General features: G+C 42.9%; 1 protein-coding gene across 2 annotated transcripts in view; it reads right to left on the reverse strand.

Moving 5' to 3' along the window:
- Window positions 1-18526, reverse strand: part of prickle2b (prickle homolog 2b) — an 88599-nt gene that overhangs the window by 42200 nt on the left and 27873 nt on the right. The window contains exon 1 of one of the 2 annotated variants that reach the window (XM_067588034.1): window positions 8287-8308. The exons of the other annotated variant lie outside the window; for it this stretch is intronic. The gene's annotated coding sequence lies outside the window, so the exon portion shown is untranslated. Of the gene's footprint in view, window positions 1-8286; window positions 8309-18526 lie in introns of those variants that run through there. 2 annotated transcript variants of the gene reach the window in all.

Genomic DNA, 18526 nt, shown 5'->3' on the forward strand with positions numbered 1-18526 from the left:
CTCACAGATCCAGTCTTTTGGGACGAATCAGTGAAAAACAGCCTGTCAGCAAAGTTCAGGCTATACACCCAGTGCTGTTTCCTCCTAATTCAAAGCTTCCCCTCTGCAACACTAGAAATAGAGGGTAGCAAAAATCCATTTTCCACTGCAGATAATGATTCACAGGACTTGCAAGGCTGGAATGCTTTAACAGCAAAGGTTACAAAACTGGTCATTTACGGAAGAATCATTTTTTATTCATGGATCAATAATATCAAACAGTAGTTAAAACAGAAGTTAGTTTTCTATAGAAAGGTGTTAAAGAGATGTTTGAGGGGTGAATGTTTGGTTTCGGCCATCTGACAGAAAGATGCAGACGTTGCACAATCTAGGAGGCAGGCAACCACACGCAACAACACCGGTGGAAAAAGACACTTTCAGATTCCTCTGAAGTGAATTTTAGGAGAAGATCTACACTACAGGCGATTGCGGCTGATATGCACTATTTTTCACCTCTAAAAACAACATCCTGCTTTGTTTCTGGGTGGGCTTTGCTGATACAGAACACAGAAGAAGAAAAAATGGGACACACATGTAGTACAATGACTCTTTAATCTTGCTGTTACTGTTTGCTGTGTGTTTCATGTGCAAATATCTGGGTATGATGCAAGGAGCTCTTCATTTTTTTATGTCTTTATACAGTTATACACACTCAGGTCATACAGACATTCTTTACTCTTGGTCCCTTCCACTCTAGTGTTTTTTTAGGAGAGCTGTATGGTTGTGGTTTGGCCTCTGCACTGTTGGATGACATCTCGGCCAGCCAGATGTCTGCACGTCAGAGGATGAGTCAAGATTTGCTTTGGAACTTATTGGCTTGAAGTTGAAGTTTCGTGCCTATGGCAGAAAAAAATGTAGAAACAAATGCATTCATGGTAAGTGTCTGCTAATCTGTTTTAGTGTTGAGCGCTGAGCGTGCAGACACATGTATAGACATATGCAAGGGGGGAGGGGAAGAATATTTACTGCTAGCCATTGTCTTCTCTGCAAACTGAAGATGTATTGTCTGTGCGCTGGTGACAAACTGGCAGGCTGAGATTTCGGTGACAGCGGTGGAAACCACAGGACAGCAGGACTTGTTTACTGCAGAGGAGGAATTTACCGTTTGTCTTAACTTCCATCACTCGGTGTGTGTGTGTGCGTGTGTGTGTGGACAACCACAGCGTCTTGAGTATTACCAGCCTGTCATACTGAACAATAGGTTGTTTTACAAAACCCACACTGCACACTCCAGAAACAGAATGTAGGTAGAAATGTGTTTCTTAGTGTGTGTGTGTGTGTGTGCGTGATGGGTATACAGTGGGTGGTAGCAAGAGACAGATCATTTGTCATTAGTTCCTGTGTGTAAATTTGTGTGAGCTTTGCAATGCAGGAGCTTGTCACAGACTCCTTGTGTGTGCGCACGCATGTGTGTAGATCATCCAAACTTCCCTCTGTGTGTGTGTGTGTTCTCCTTGGCATGATTGAGCGAGTCCCGCGGCCGTGCCAAGGCTGCGGTTATTCTCCAGCCAGAGGCAGAAGCAGAGGAGCACAGATACTTCATTATGGGCTCATTCATCACCCCTGGGACAGCTTGGCACCGCTCTCCATCCCCCTGCTTCTCCTCCCACCTCCCTCTAACTTCGTCCCTCATTCCTCTCTACTTACAGCTGCACAGGTCCCTCACTCAGCATCTCCTCTTCCTCTTTCACCTCATCCCCCTCCTTCAGCGCACATTTACATCTCTCTACCTCCCCTTCTTCTTTCCTCTGGTCAGATACTTCCTCTCTTGCTCTGCTCACTTGCTTTGCTTCAGTATTTTTGTGCTCTAACTTTACTTACCTTTGTCTAACCTTCACTCTATCCCCTTTTTCTCTTTTTTAATTAACTGTCTCTAATCCTCCATGTCCCGCTGTCTTGACCCATCCTCCCCAGCTTTCATTAACGCCCTTCTCTCCCTCTTCTCTCTCTCTTCCCATAAATGGTTCATTTTTCATTCCTATTACTCCTCCTGCTCCTCCTATAACTGATCTGTGGCCTGTATTAACTCAGTTTTGGCCCTCGCTGCCCTCTCGTCTGCTCTCACTAGGCATTGCATGCAAGTGGGGAGATGACTGGAGATCCATGGATGCATAATGGCGTGTATGTATGTGTGTGTGTGTGTGTGTGTGTGTGTGTGTGTGTGTGTGTGTGTGTATGTGTGTGTGTGTGTGTGTGTGTGTGTGTGTGTGTGTGTGTGTGTGCGTGCGTGTGTGTGTTAAAGTGATAAATCTTAAGATTTTCATGAAATAAAATACTATTATGGTCTGCATTTTGTCTGCAATAGCCATTCAATGTATTTATGTTCAGTAATTCCTGTGCTGGATTGCTTACCAAAGCACAGGGGATTCACAGAAAATGATGCACCCATTTAATTCAGCACAGTTTTATCTCAATGATAAGAGCTTCATTTTTAACTCTCTTAACACCATGTTAGAGCTGTATTAAGTTACTGCTAATGCAAACCAAACATTTTCTGCAGCTGCTTTACATCAAAACATTCAACTGGTGAAACTCTATTTTTTTAATGTAAAGCAGCCACAAGAAACACAATGTATTTGTACTTGGAGTCTTGTCACAGTGAGAAAAAATAGTTGCAACATGTAACTCCCCCTAAAACAGACATTAAAACATTTTTACATTTTTGTTTGTGTACAAATTAAACAAACAAGATACAATGTGTTAATTAATGAGCTTAAGTGGTGTTGTCAGGGGAATTTTTCAACTTTCTAGAGAGGCAGGCTAGCTGCTTTCAGTCTGCTTCCTGGCCCTATATATATATATACATAACACACAAACATAAGTGGTAGCAAGCTTCTCACCAAACTCTCTGAAAGAAAGCAAAAAAGCATATTTCCCAGAATGTCGAACTATTCCTTTAAGAGTTATTTGGATGCCTTAGGATTATATCATTAACACCTGGGAGGGCTTCAATCTTTTTCCAGGCATTAAAAGCAAAGAGCAACCTACAGCACAGAATCTGGTGCTTGGCCCTTGTCAGTGCTTTTCCTAACCCCCTGAATGTACACTATGTGTGTGTGTGTGTGTGTGCGCGCGCACGCATGTGTCTGTGTGTTTGGACCACACGAGTGAGGAGCCCTACCTGCTGTCCCATATGGTTGGCATTCAGCCTAATTAAAGCTTTTGTTGCCCCACAAACTGGGTATATTACCATAAGTGCTCCCCGAAGTCCTGTATTTATGGCAACTTGGCATTATAAACAAGGATAAAAGGAGAGCAGAGACAAGTCTGATTTCTCTGCACGTCGTCATAGAGACAGAGGAAAAGCTCCCAGGCAACACAGCAGCTAACCAGCGATGCCAGCTTACATGCCCACGTTATGACCGTAAATACTGCCACTGTCATGTTAAGCGGTTTGATTTCACCTTTAATCATCTTTTAGTCAAGACTTCTGGTCATTTTATAAGATTGAAACCCACATTTAAATGTATTCATATCACAACAAATCATTACGATATTTGAATAGAACCAAATCAAGGGTTTTTTAGAGGATTAACTGATGTGCCTCTACCTATCTTGCGCTTGCCATCAATGACACTGATCAATCTGACAGTTATATAGTGTACACAGCACTCCTCTCTAGCCTTCTCCACTCTCTATGCTTGTCCCACATAGCAGTCATACCTCTGGGACTAGCTCAGGGTGACCCAAGCAGTAGACATATGACACTGAAACATTAACACATGACCCTGAGCTTGCTGGCTGAGGTCAATGCAGAGAAGCCACCCTCGCACAGCCTGAATAATGACCATCCTACACTAGACGTACCAGGTGAGAACCACAAATGAAGATTGAAAGCTCAGTGAATTGGCAAACCTAGAGGAACTGCCATCAACCCGGCTAGTGGCATGAAAAACATTGCTCTTGCTGTAATTCAGTTCATAATTATCCTCCATCAGGACTTTAATGAACTGTGTGAGAGCTGGCACTTCCTCTGCTCGCAGTGAAACCAAAAATAGCTCTGTTTTGTGTGGCGCATGCAGCAGATGGATCAAAAACAAAGAATTTCCACTGCCAAATTTTCCACCCTGAAACTTTTCCACAGACAGAGGTGGCGTGTTGGGGCTCTGTGTTCCTGACCAAACATAATGGAAAACATGGGAGGTGTGGAACAAAATCAAATTATCTTTACACCGTGGCTCAGCTGTGCATCTCATTTCCTTATTAACCCTCGCAGGAGATCTAAGGCCACTCCGCAACCAATGAAACTCCAATCCATCTCTTCGTGTGTAATGAGCGCTACAGGACTTGGAGGCAGCGCCTCAGCTAAATGAACACTACTCAGGCACTTTCACCGCAATGTCAAGAGATGGTGAAAGTAGATAGGTGAGGAACAACATCTGGAGCCTCTTTGATCCCTGATGACTCTACGTGGGAGAGAAAAGGGATGAGAAAAAAAAAGGAAAGACAGGCCGAGTCTGAACATATTTCTCTCTTTGTGTATGTATGTTATCAAACACAGAAATGACTCGAGTGACGAGACCATCCGCAGTTGAAAATACAGCATAAGGCAAAAACTCATTTCCTCCCTTGTCAGCAGAAAAGTTCAAGCAGAAAAAGTTCAACTAGGGGATACAGAGGGCCCCAACTTTTCACCCAGTCACCCCACAACGACTGCATCCCTAAAAACTGCTGCTGTAAGACCTTTTTAAAATGTTTCAATACTGTGTTTACAAAAAAAATGTTTGCGAACCTTGAACAGAGCGCTATTGTTGCATCCAGGTCTGAGCATGACAATGACTTGATTTCCATGAGATTTTTATGGTGATAGACTTAATCTTTGTAACCTAATCAAGGTTTGAGGCAGTAAACAGCAAGAAAATGAGAAAAGCGGGTGAGGTTGTGGCTGGAATCGTAGGAAATGGAGAATGCTCTTCTGGCTAACTTAACTGACAGCATTTTGACATGAGATTCTGCTACAGTGAGGCGTGTTGTTAAGATGCGTGGTTTGGCTGACATACGACAAGAGGGTCACATTCTTTGTAGAGACGCCCCCTCACTCACTCCTTCTACAGTTTCACTCTTATTTCATTTTCACTTCCTCCTCATCTTACCAGTCTTTTATGGTTTCATGGATTCCATCATGGTCCATTTTTTCTTTCTCTGACCCGATTCCTCTTATTCCCAAGCCACTCTATATCTGTCTCCCTGCCTCTCCATCTTCCTCTGTCACACTCCTCCCCCCTAATCACTCCCATCACTCTCTTGTGAAGGGGGGTGGTAGGGAAGCAGGCTCTTATGTTTGATTGACAGGTCCTGAGTGCAGACACGTCCCTGTGGCCGACCTTATCACTGGCCAAGCTTGGCAGAGTTGAGTGGCAGCCTGTTTTTTCTGGCTTCACTTTTTTGCCTCTGGTAGTCTCCAGAGCTCTGTCTATGTATGTGTGTGTGTGTGTGTGTGTGTGTGTGTGTGTGTGTGTGTGTGTGTGTGTGTGCGTGTGCGTGTGCATTCAGACACATCTGAGACCAGGCCAGTCGGATAAAATGTCTAAGTACACAGTGGACTATAATTGCAATCTGTTGTCTAATTCAAATTAGGCTGGTACTGATTCATCTTTCTAATTGAAATGACCTTCGAATGTCATTCAGTGACTTCAGAGGCTGAAAAAGCTTTTGTGTCAGTGTGAGCCCCCCCATGGAGTCTATCATAACTGTGACACAACCCAGTTACCCAGTTTCTCTGCTATTTCATTCAAGTTTCATTGTAACCGGTCTGATTCCTCAGACAGACAGCTAGAGAGTGCACCTCTGGCTAAAACTCATGTCCCAAGACTGATGTCGTCTGGTATTATATGGAGATAAAGTACAGATCCAGTACTGTCCCATGATCCATAGGTAGAAACAGTAATGATGCAACAAAAAAGAAGGGAAGAAGAGGAGAAGACACAGATAAACTATGCAAAGGAGCTCGTTTTTCATCTCTTCCCTTCAAAGCCATCAGCCAAATTGCCCTACATTCATATAATAAATACAATCTTGTCCGCTGTCAAATTATAGCTCAATTTTTGGAGGAACAAAGGCTTGGTAATTGAAATCTACTTTCTCTTTAAAAAGGCTCCTTGCACTAGGCTAAATTGCCAGGTGATGACATCTCTATCTGAGTATGTGAGGAATATTGTGGGAGGTGAAAATTCACAGCTAAAACATGAAGCCTTATAAAGTTGAATCTTCACAATAACAGATCCTGGATTGTTGGTCATTTAACATATCTGATACTGATCAAAGAAAGAGAAATGGTGCTGATAGTGCTGTGGTAAAAGGTTTCTGGAGCTAAAGCAATGAGACAAACAGAAATGAGTGGCATGATTATAGCCTTTTTAGAGATTCAGATGATGAAACATCATTAGGATTAAGATCAATGGGACTGATCAATGCAGATCTAAGTTGACACGCCACTGTGAGCCAGCTCCTTGACATCGATTGCTTCGCAGCACACAAATGCAGGCAGTAAGTCTGGCAGCGGGGAGAAGGATGGGGGTGGGTGGAGGAGAGCACTCGCTTACCAAATCAATTGCCACACTCACCTCCTGAGGAGCAACTAAAGATCCACTTGCAGAATCTAATTCATTCATCCCTCTGTTTTCCACCCCCCCCCCCCCCCTCTCCCCGACTCCTAATGTTCACCTTCCTTCTGCTTTAGTGAGCTCAGCAGATTTTAGTCTGTCTTTAGTCCGGAGAAACTTTGAAGTGGGGGATGTTTGTCTTGAGGTCTGGAAGGAAGTGGTAATAGGATGAGAGGACCGGTCGTTCCACAACTGTCAACAAAACCATTTCATCTAGTAATTCCACTGATAATATGATATTCCAACACACAGAAAAATACACAATATGTTTCCTAGCAACACATTTAGACAGTCTAAATTAATCAACGCAGAGGCCGTTTTTTTGTAGGTGTTGTCGCTGTGGGTGGGTCCTTGCAGTCCAGGTGCAGAGAAACTACGAGCAGCATGTGGCGCAGGAAGAGCATGGAGCTGCAGCACAAAATCCAAGCCTCTTTTTTCCCCCCTCCCCTTGTTAGTCTTTTACCAGCCTCTCACACAAGGGTGCCATCAACAGAGCTGGCAGCATGTCTGTGTGGAATGCACTCTGGCAATTTACGGACACACTCACGCGGTCAATAAAGACTGCTGAGCCAGCGCTGGATCTCGCACATGTAAACTGTTCTTAAACTTGTCACATCTTACATGATTTGAGGCAGAACATGCACCGGAGACCCACCAATACTGTCTGGTAGATGTGTATGTGATTAAACTTGCAGAACTGACATATATAGGCATGCGTTAAGACAGTCACACAAACACACAGACCCAAGCACACCCCCTGGCACAGGCAGACCCAAACACATATAGAGTCTGGCAGACAATAGTCTGGACGCTGCCTGGATCTGACAGCCTAATATAGGTGTCCGGGTTAAAAATAAAAAGGGGAAGGCATGTTGCACAGCTGTGAGATGCAGGGAGATTTGTGTGCTGTCAGCCCACTTAAATCACAACAGCTGAGATGACAAGGTGTTGCTTCTCAACTGCATTTTCCTCTTCTCCCTTCTGTCTTTCACTTGCTTTTTTATTCCCCTGTCCTTCTAACTCAGTCCATCACTCCATCCACTTTCAGCCATTTTCATCCTCTCCCTTTCTCTCCTGACACACATTTTCTCACTTCCATCTTTTTTTTTCCTCCCCTTGTCTAAAGATAAAGCCACCCACTCTTGACAACTATGTTGGCAGCCCAACAAAGCAGCACCCAAGGGAACGGAAAGACAAGATGTGAGTGACGCTTTTACTCAGTCGTCACTAGTCAGTCGTAATTCACTGTAAAAATCACAGAGACGCATTTGCACACTAACTTGCAGGCACAGTCACTTGAAATTATGCTCACACTTGTGAAATGACACAGATACAGGCAGACATAAAACACACGTGCTCTATATATTGCCGAAATCGTCATGGTATGCATGCCCTCCCAAAATTAAAACATTCCATAATGTCTAAATTGTCAAGATAAGTCAACAGCGTCCTTAAGAAAACTAACCAATGACTGGGGCGATATATCCAGACCGAAGGTGTCAAAATGCTGAATTTACACCACCCAGGGGAAAAATCTTGACACCCTGCCAAAGACAACTCTTCTCCACCAATCAGTTCCTCAGAAGCCAGCATGAACAAATCAGCAGCTGAATGAAAAGGATGAAAATGTTTAAAAGTTACTCACCGCTTCCCGCTTCCCCCCTGGCTGTGCTGGGAATGAGGCGGAGGGGGGAAGAAACACACTAAACGACAAGAGGATCTCGGGTGGGGGGGGGCAGAGAGAGCAGCAGCAGTGCGGCAGCCTGGAGCAAACACTTTCAACGGCTTTCCTTAATTGAAAAAGTCTGTTTTCATCTCTCTCAGATCAGTGAGTGCAGAGGAGAGGAGAGGGAATAGAAATGATTGCCATGAGCTGAGGTGATGAGGAGGGGAAGAGTGATCCTGCTTGCAGATGGGCAGCAGGGTGAGAGCGGTGAGTGCGAGCAAAAGACCAAGAGGAAGTGAAGGAACGACAGAGTTTTTCAACAGACGAATGCAATCAGGGGTGACCACCAAGCTGGTTGCTGAGAGGGCAAACAGCCCACAACATTAACCCCTCCCACCGCCTGCCAACAGCAGTCAGCGTTTTTTCCTAAGCCCCTTCCCCTCTTGCACTTAGCCCATAAATGTTCTGGTAACTTTCTGTGCTGACATCACGTGGAAAAAGGAAGCAAAGTTGACTTTCCACGTAAGAAGTTTTGCGACAATTTGCAGAAAAAAGTGTGTGAACGTCACTTCCACAAATCTTAAAGCAAGATTCTAGTGTAAAAAAAAAGCAGTAACATTGCTGGGTAGAGCATGAAAACAGCTAAGACATTATTAAATAGGATGTTTTCTTGGTGAGAGCAGGCAATCACAATATGTGTGAGAGAAGATTCCTGATTGTGGGAAAGTCAAACATCCAAGACTTGAGTTTGTTGAGTTCTGTGATCTGTCATACAGAGGACTAATATCTACTCAGACCAGTAGAAATTTTGCCTTTTGACTGTTTCTTTAGAAGTACGCATTCCTTCAAAAAACTGTAATTCCTTTGAAGTAATGGTTGAACATTTGGGGAAATATGCTTGTTCACTTTCTTACAGAGTTAGACGTGAAGATACCACTGTCATGTCTGTGCGCTAAGTATGAAGATAGAGCTGAGAGACAGTTTATGTAATATATATACAGACACACACACACACACACACTATATATATATATATATGTATATACATACACTAGTCGCCAAACAGCACTGGATTCACGAATAAAGTTGTGGAGAAAAACAATCCAGAATACAAATAATAAGCAAATGCGGTTGCTTTTGTAGAGACGAATTTAGCCAGAAATTACTCTGGCTAACTTCCTGGTTTTTTTAATGTATGTGGTACCACATGAATGCATCAGACTGGTAGACTTTGGCAGTAGTATTATTGTGCAAAAACAGCGCACAGCAGCTCAGTATTTAAGCCTGAAGGCATGAATATTATAGTTAAAGTATCCTGCATGTATGAGCAAAAACTGTGTTTCACTGAATTGAATTTCAATGCAAATTAGGTGTCTTCAGCTGTACACTGACTGAAAATCAAGTTCAGTACTAGTGTAGTATTCCCTCTACTGCAGTCAATCAGTCTGTTCTCCGTCCTGTGAATCCACAGGGGCAGCAGTCTATGGAAACATCTGCTAGAGCACTTCTGAAAGCCCTCCTCTGTAAAAGCTGGGCTAATGTACATTCAGTGAGCAGCGGATAACTTAAATCAGCCCAAGTCGACTGCGACCTTGTAATGGGTCTGTGGATGCCAAATTCTAAACTAACCATAGCCCAAAATGGCCGACTCTGAAGGGAGGTTTCCCCCGATCCCTCCATGCCAGTCATATGTCAAATAAATACAGGAAGAGGAACAGTGAGGGAGAGAGTGAACACAGGAAAGGGCGATCTATCTCTTCACAGTCCGAGGTTGAGGTTTCTGGCACTGTCAGCAACTGTGAAGTGGGCAGAATGTCATTGCTTCTTCTGTGGTGCTCTCACTGTGCACCTACTGTTCTCAGGAGAGTGGGATAGCCAGACACACAGCTGTAAATCTAGAGGGATTTATGGAGAACAAGCAGGGCTGCAGCCGAGAGAGGAGTCTCCTGTTCACACCTGACAACAAAGAGGTGTGTTGTTTCTGCTGAGTATATGCACAGGTACATAACATTTACATATGCTTGCAAGCACACACACACACACACAAAAACAAGACAAAGAGACTCAGACACAAAGAATTCCTCCCCATAAACATGCACTTATGTCCGCACAATGCCAGAGTCGCCAGCCTTAATAACACACAATTTTCACAACATTTATGTAGATTAAATCAGTTACAGGCAACAAGCCACAATGTCTCGTGTTTCTTGTCCTGCTACTATGGAAACTGAACTGCCGCAGCTCACATCACTCAAATCCGATACAAAAGTCTACCATCATGCTAAAAATATGCTGAGAATCACCCTGCTGTGGCAGGGACAATTGGTCCCATTTGTACAGAAGAAAATAGCAGAAATGACCAAGAAAACGGCCCCACCTGACTGCATGCAAGAGCTATCTAGCGACAAAAAAGTCCTCACACCTCAATTTTCCTAATGACCAACCTAATGCTTTCAAAAAAATGAGACCATTTGTCACTGTTAAAAAACAGACATGCGTGAAGAGGGCCTGAGGTGCGTCCAGGAGGAGAGAAGGAAAAAAAAAAAACACCCCCTTGTCCCTCCATCCTCACACAGACAGGATAAGTCATGGACTCATCTTCTTCTTCCCTTCAAGAACAAATGAAGTTATAAATCAATCCCACGGTCCCACAGAGAGAGGGAAGAGAGGGCCAGAGGCACACAGAAAGCAAAGCTGAGGTGCCCAAAAAACACTGCAACAACAAAAGCTGATTGTTTTAGGAAAGATGCCTCCGGCACAGTTAGTAGACAACTGATTCTGCATACACAAATCTACATATCTGCTGTATATTTATTCACCATGATGTATTGAAGAGCTTTATTACATTACAATGATTCCAACATCATGGTAGAAAAACATGTCAACAATTTCTAACTTGGAGAACACACACACACATACACACACACACAGCGAGGTGCAGAGCTTCAATGCAACGATGACAAACCTACAGAAAATCATGATCCATTTCTGCAGCTCCATCCAGCTCTATGAAGCTTTATGACCATCTTTTAGCTCATTGTTTTGTTTTTTATGACCTGCAACTTTTAATATTTGATTCACTCTCACTGCTCTGAAAATGTCGTTTCCAGAGACAAGCGGGCAGCTATTTTCAGTCAAAAAGCTCTGGTAAATCCACTGAACGTAACCTGCCCAACACCAAACAACAGACAGATGAAGTTAGTGACTAGCCAAGAAAATGTGTTTTCTCTCATTTGCATGCAAATATACACAGCAGGTTGCTGTAAAATCTAATGAGGTCTAAATCTGCCTTATGTGTTGTTGCTGAGTTATTGTGTGCATGTGAATGTGTCTACAATCTGACACCACTATGATGGGATAAGGTTATCATGAAGAGACAAAAAGACAGTGCAGCTGTCAGAATAGCAAAATGAACCATTACAATCACTATATACAGTAGATTTGCGTTTCATTTCAACAGTCAGAATGATGTACAGACCTTTTTGATGACATCTATGCTATTGTAGAGAAAAGAGGAAAAGTGGTACAAAAATGATCAGTTGCCATGCCTACCTGTGGGACTCAGTCTGTCTTGGTAGACTTACTCAGAGACAAAGAATGAGACGACTATACAGAAAGTAGTTGTCATACAAAGAGAGCTGCAGCAATTTCAGTCAGTTGTGAGGTCATTGTGTAATGATGAAAATGGGCTTTGGCTAATTACAGACAGAAAGGAGAATGAGGGAATCAAAATGATTGTCTGCCTGTAAGAGGAACACTCCCTTCCCAAAAATCCTCAGATAGAAATGGATTCTCTTACATTAGAAATAAAGACAACCTTGCAACAAGGAAAACATTTAAACCACGGCGAGGCTTCCATCCGAAATGTCTGCTTCATGAAATCAATGAAGTCTGCATGTGCGTCGTCTAGACACTCTCCAAGGCCACGCTTATCACATGTAGCCACAAAAAGTCCTGGAATTTGTCTTGTGACCTGGGATGTCCATACAACTCACCAGTGAACTCATCATCTCATGGTTTCTGGCTGTCAGTTTGCTCGGCTTATTAGCTTGGCTGCGTTTCTCTCTCAGACAACGTGATGGGTGATGAGAGCTCGCGGCGAGGCCGAAGACCACGAGCTGAGCTTCGGCCAAGAACGATGCAGAAAGAGAAAAAAAGATGAAGGGGGGTAGAAAAAAAAAGAAAAGAAGAGAGACAGATTGAAATATTTGTGCTTATGTTTGAAGGAGAATAAAAGCAAAGAGTGGTGTGAGGAGGGAGAGAGGAAAATAAATGGACTGTGCGGCTGGGAGAGAAGTCAAGAGACTGAAATAGAGAGGGATGAGAAGAAGGAGTTTGCACCCGTTCTTCTCTTCTCTCTGGCCTGGCAGTCAGCCTTTTGGCAGGACCTATGGTATCCATTGCATATGGGTAACCCTGTAGACACACAAAAGAAGCAAAGCTAAAGCAACACTGCAAACTTTCAGGGGATTTTCGAGGCAGGGTGCTTTTTTCATGAAAACAAAGTCTGAAGCATTGCACCGCAGCTAACCAAGAAGCCAAGATTGGCCGTTATTAGACAGAATAATTTTCACAGCTGTTTCCGATCTGTTTGTGCTTCACGTGGACCGTGAAGAGGGGAGAGGAATGGAAAAGTAAGGAAATGTAAGGAAAGGAGGAGAGAAAGAGACAGGAGGGATGAAAGAGAAGAGATGCTGTCTGTCACTTTGATAATAATCCAATAGCCAATCACTATTTAACTCCACATATACACACAAGAGTCCTCCAGGAGTTAACAACGTCCATAGTGAGCTCTTGAGGGCCAATCCTACTACTTAGAGAGAGGCTTGGATTTCACAATTCCCAGCTGTTTCACTTGCACAAGTAAAGCCCATGAAAATTCCTTTTTACAATAAGCAGGCATCGCTGTGGATACACAAACACACACACACACAAATTGACACACACACACACATAATGGAGAATGTGCTCAAGACAGTGGGACATCAAGCCATTAAGTTCATGAGAGGTCTTGTTTCCTCTCCATCTTTTAATCCCTTCCTCTCTCCTTTCGTCTCATTTTTCAATCTGTTCCTTTCTCATTCTCTCAATGGATTTTAAATCTCTGAGGAATAGTGGACACACACACACACACACACTTTCATAGTCTCCCCAGTTAGACACTGTCATTATTAACTGTCCAATCCACCTCCAGCAAAGTACACACAAGTTAATAACCTGCGCATGGTCGGGGCTGTCAGTCAAACCAAACAGAAAGACAGAACATTAGAATAAGGCAAACACTAGCTGTCAGTTTGATGATAAAGACTTGCTGTAATACGTTTAGTAGAATTATCTTTTTTTTTTTTAAATTACAATTAGGTATGGAGAGAGCAAGAGGTGAATGTAGAGAACTTATCTGCAGCAGCTACAATAAGGAACAAGTGAATACAGATTTCCGGTTAACATATTTTAAAACACACTTTTCAGGAAGTGCAAGGGGACACAACAAGAAATACATTTTTCCATTTATACCATTTAACAAAAAATGAGAGATGAAAAAGGGAAAAAAAAACGTGTTTGGTTGCTCTCTCTTGCTTGTGACTGAAACACTCATTCTTCTAATTTTTTACTATAGGAGTAACTGTAAGTCAAAGACAATCTGGGCTGTTAGCATAAGCAGTAATAACTACTAATGCTTCAGTGGACAAGACTAAAGGCATCAGTATGCTTCAACAGAAATGTTTATTGGATGGTCAAACAGCATTTGAAACACCCTCCCCACACACCTTTCAGACATCAGAGTTGGGAGGGGCTGCGTCCGCCAATTTTTCTAACTCTCCGAAACCAACAGTCCAGCGTGGAGGTGAGAAAGTATGCAGGGTTTGACCTTCTCCCATCTCACTAGATCTTTTAGAGCATAATCTGGTACAAGGAGTCTACAGTCATGCTAGCTCTTCTGTTAGGCTGTAGATAGGCACAGCGGCGCTTTGAGATAAATGCTTATGTCAACAAAAAAATCAGGGGATCAACAGTCATTATGATTCATTGTTTGAGAACCATGGATGTCTGTACAAATTTTAATGGTAATCCATCAAGTAGATGTTAACATATTTCTGTCTGGACCAAAGTTGTGGCCCAAGTGAAACCTTTAAAGCTCCTTTTAGCCCGTTTTAAGAAGACTGTCTGTACTAAAGCAACTGCCAAATGAATCAGATTCTGGTCAGGGTCATTGCATCATCAACCATCTAAAACTCCTCAGCGGGAGTCCTGAAGACACACACACACAATCTCCCACATATAAACACACACACTCATATGTGCACACACTTAGCTGAGTAATCAACCACTGGCTGTGATAGCAGACAGTCTATCATTTCATGTTGGGCATTAAACACACCATCTCATCACTGACAGAGAGGGACTAAGACAGTATGCATTGAAACTCACACACCCACACACATTCAAACACTAACTGGGCCATGTCTGATGAAGGCCATGACCTGAGTGAACCCTGACCTGTTTGGATTATCTATGTGAGGGGTCATGTTTCTGTGTGTGTGTGCATGCATGCGCATGTGTGTCATAGTGACGCACACACATAGTCACCTCTTTCTGAATAATGCCTGAGTGATGTAAGCATCTCTCAGTAAAACTGTAATGCATGAGGTCTAAACAGATTTTTTTTTCCAATTTCTCCATAAAAGAGTTGCATTTGTGTCATCTGCAAACAGTGTGTTCATCTGTGTTGTTGTGTTTGTGTGTGTGTGTACAGCTGTGGTTCGGCGTGGGCGAGATGCTGCCTTTGTTTATCACCACAGCCTCATTGATGAACTGTGGCTGAAAGCTTCATGCCATGCAAATCCTAACAACGAGAACTCTCCCTCCTCAGTCCTGGGAGGGAGAAAAATGGGTGGAAATGTCCTTCAATAACGAGTTCCAAGTGTAACACTTTAAAGCTAAATCTCTCACAATACACCCAACACATGCTTAACTCTACAGTTTCATTAAAAAATCATCTCCTCCCTTTCTCATGTGCCCAAACAAACATGATCATAAATGGAGAGCAAGGCGGAGTAGCACAAAAAATCCCTCAAAATGGAAGCCCTCCCTTTGTGGTGACTGTGGCTTCACAATATGGGATTGCTGGAGTGTTTCCAAAACAGGCGCGTGGCCCCTGTTCTGACAACAGCTGAGGCCCCGCGCCCCCCCAACACCACCACCAACCCACCATGCACACATACTCACAAACACACACAAGGTCTCTAGGGACCAGCTCTGTGTGACACAGTGACACAATCAATCAGTGGATATTGCTTCTATTGACAGTCCCCAGAAGAGTCTCCTTCTGTTTGATGATCTCTGTCTCTCCTTGTTTTTGTCCTTCTATCTTTCTTTTTACTTTGCTCTTTGGTCTTCGGTTCCTTCATCCTTCTTGCAATCTTTTCGAGACCTTTGAGTCCGCATCCATTTTCTTTTCACTCTTTCATCCTGAACTTCTCTCTCTGTCACCACCATCCACTCTGCAAACCCTTCTTTCTTTTTCATTTCCACTGCCATTTGAAGAAAACACCAAACACAACCACACAGAGGAGCGCACACACACACAAACCTACAAGAACAATTCATTGATCCTTGCCCCTAACACAATCAGACAACACAAAATGATTTCTTCCTTTGGAGGGTAAGAATGAAGGGATGGGGAGGGGAGTCACACCACAAGGGCTCATGCATATTTCATATCTACTATGATACACTTTCAGGTCCATGCATAATGCAGACACTGTTTAAGGATGAGCGTTGGGGGTAGGGGGGAATTTAAGTTTGGGAAATGAAATGGAAAATGAGATGGCATCAGCTAACGGCCCATCACTCCATAATTTGAACGCATTGTGTCTGCACACAAACACCTGACATCCTGACTCAAAGTTTACCTCCAAGCCATTCATCAGAACAAAGAGTAGATGGTCGACTGATCTGAACTGATTCTTATATTGTAATCTGAAGGAGATTTCACATATGGTGTACAAGATGTTAACAGGATCATATGTATTCAGTGGAAAATGGGCAAATGTCAATGATTCCTGTTGTGGAGCAACAACAAAATCTGCAGCTTTTGTGTAGAAGTTGGTAGCTGTAGCATTTTCTATTTGATTAAAACCATGATATCGGTGGCTCTAGGGATGGCAATGATGGTCAGTTGATCGGTCCACTTTGGTCCAGACTGAAATATCTCAAAAACTATTGGACAGATTAAAATTTTGTAAAGACATTCATGGTACCCAGAGGATGAATCCTACATTTCCTCTAGCGCCACCAGCAGGTCAACATTTTACTTTATCAACTTAACTTTGGTTTATGACCAAATACTTACAAGACTAAAGACAATGTCCATCAGCCTCAGCTGTACTTTGTGCTTATTGCTGATTAGCAAATGTTAGCATCCTAACAGTAAGATGGTGATCATGCTAAACAATGCCTGCTATATCACTGTGTTAGCTTTATCATTGTAAGTAGCCTATGTTAGCATGCTGACTTTAGCATTTAGCTCAAGGCACCGCTGTGCCTAAGTACAGCCTCACAGCAGTTAATTGTAGCCTCAAGTCTTGTTAAAGGATAATTCTGGTTTATTTCAACTTTGGTCTTAATAGGCCATCATTCCTAAGTCAGAAGGGCAAGAAACACAAGCCCCAATGTTATCTTAATTTGTGCTGAAGCAAAAGGCAAACAGCTAAATTTTTACACTCTGTACCCACACAGTTTTGTCCATTGAGGATTATTATATGGTTTAACTCATGTGGTTAAACTGTTAACTTGTTAACAAAGTGTATGATCATCTGTCTGCATGTTTCTTGCCTGCTGGACTTCATTGCAACAATGTCACTGTGCCAGATCTCAACTGTTAGTGCGTATAATGTTATCATACCTGACAGAAATGATAACCAAAAACAACAAAAATAAGGCCAAAGTTGTAATAAAATGGATATCCTTTAGTAGAGAGAGATGAAGCACTGCAGAAAAACAGAGAAAATATCAAATTCCCTTAGAAGTGGCTAATGCTCTTCTTCCCAGAATTCTCCTTATGTGTGAAATCCAGTTCCAGTTAACCAGATGTCCTACATCAGCCTCTCTGTGAGGAAGCCAAGTCACTTGTCCCATCAGCAATGCTTTCAAGGCATATGGTCTGAACATCCTCTCTATTCTGACATTCAACAGAAGACTATAAGTAAAAAGGGGTCAATCTCTTCATAGTAAAAGGAGGAAATCTCTTTACTGGCTTTAACAGAAAGTCACTAAAGTGTCTAATTCCTCTCTATTTTATCAGTGAGATGTAAACGTAGTCAGGAAACAGAGTCAAAGTGGACACTGAAGGAAGACAAGAGTTTAAGACGGTCTATCACTCAGATGGAAACAAGGCAATAAGCTTTCTGGCAGCAGGCTGGCAGTTTAACGAGGCTTGATGTTGGCCTTCCTCTTTCTTTATAGCCTCACTTTCCCAACATTTCTCAATGAGGGATTCTCTCACTCTCCCTGTTTCCATATTTCTTTGGCTTCCTCCTTCCATTTCTATTGCTCTTTGTTCTCTCTTTCTGCGTGATCCGCTTTTTTGAGTGATTTCTAGTTATTTCTCTTTGAATCCAAACCTCCTTCTTCCTCCCTCTCTACAGCCCCATCCTTCAATCCAGATGCACAACGCATGGAGAAAATACCGGAGATGCGTTTCCATGCGCCACTAGGGATGTCCACAATCCAATTCCAGTCAAACAGATGTCATATATCAGCCTCTCTCTCTGAGGAAGCCACGCTAAGAGACAGAAAGGGAGGGAGGGAGAGGGGAGGAACAAAGGAATGATCAGGGAGTCTTTTGAAAGGCAGCAGGCAGCTCAAAGTCAGACCCCACATGCTACAATATAAGCACACACACAAACAGTAGGATTGTAACAATGGTGAGGATGTGGTTACCACACCATTAAGCAACCTCCCTACTACCTGTATATCATCTTCTTCTTACACACCACTACTTTTCCTCCCCTTCATCCCTCCCACTGTCTCCAGACTTTCTCAGGAAGACAATAAAGAACATAATTTGCAGTGAACTTACCTACTTTTCCATTGAGAGACTACACATTGTGCTTTTGCTTTCAGGCTAAAAGGCACCATAAAGGTTGTCAGATGGGCTCATTATGATTAGTTGGTGCTGAGCAGAAGCCATGAGTCACAATGGAGGGAGGGGGTTGGC

This window comes from Thunnus thynnus, chromosome 4 (genome assembly GCF_963924715.1).
Source record: "Thunnus thynnus chromosome 4, fThuThy2.1, whole genome shotgun sequence".
NCBI lineage: Eukaryota > Metazoa > Chordata > Actinopteri > Scombriformes > Scombridae > Thunnus > Thunnus thynnus.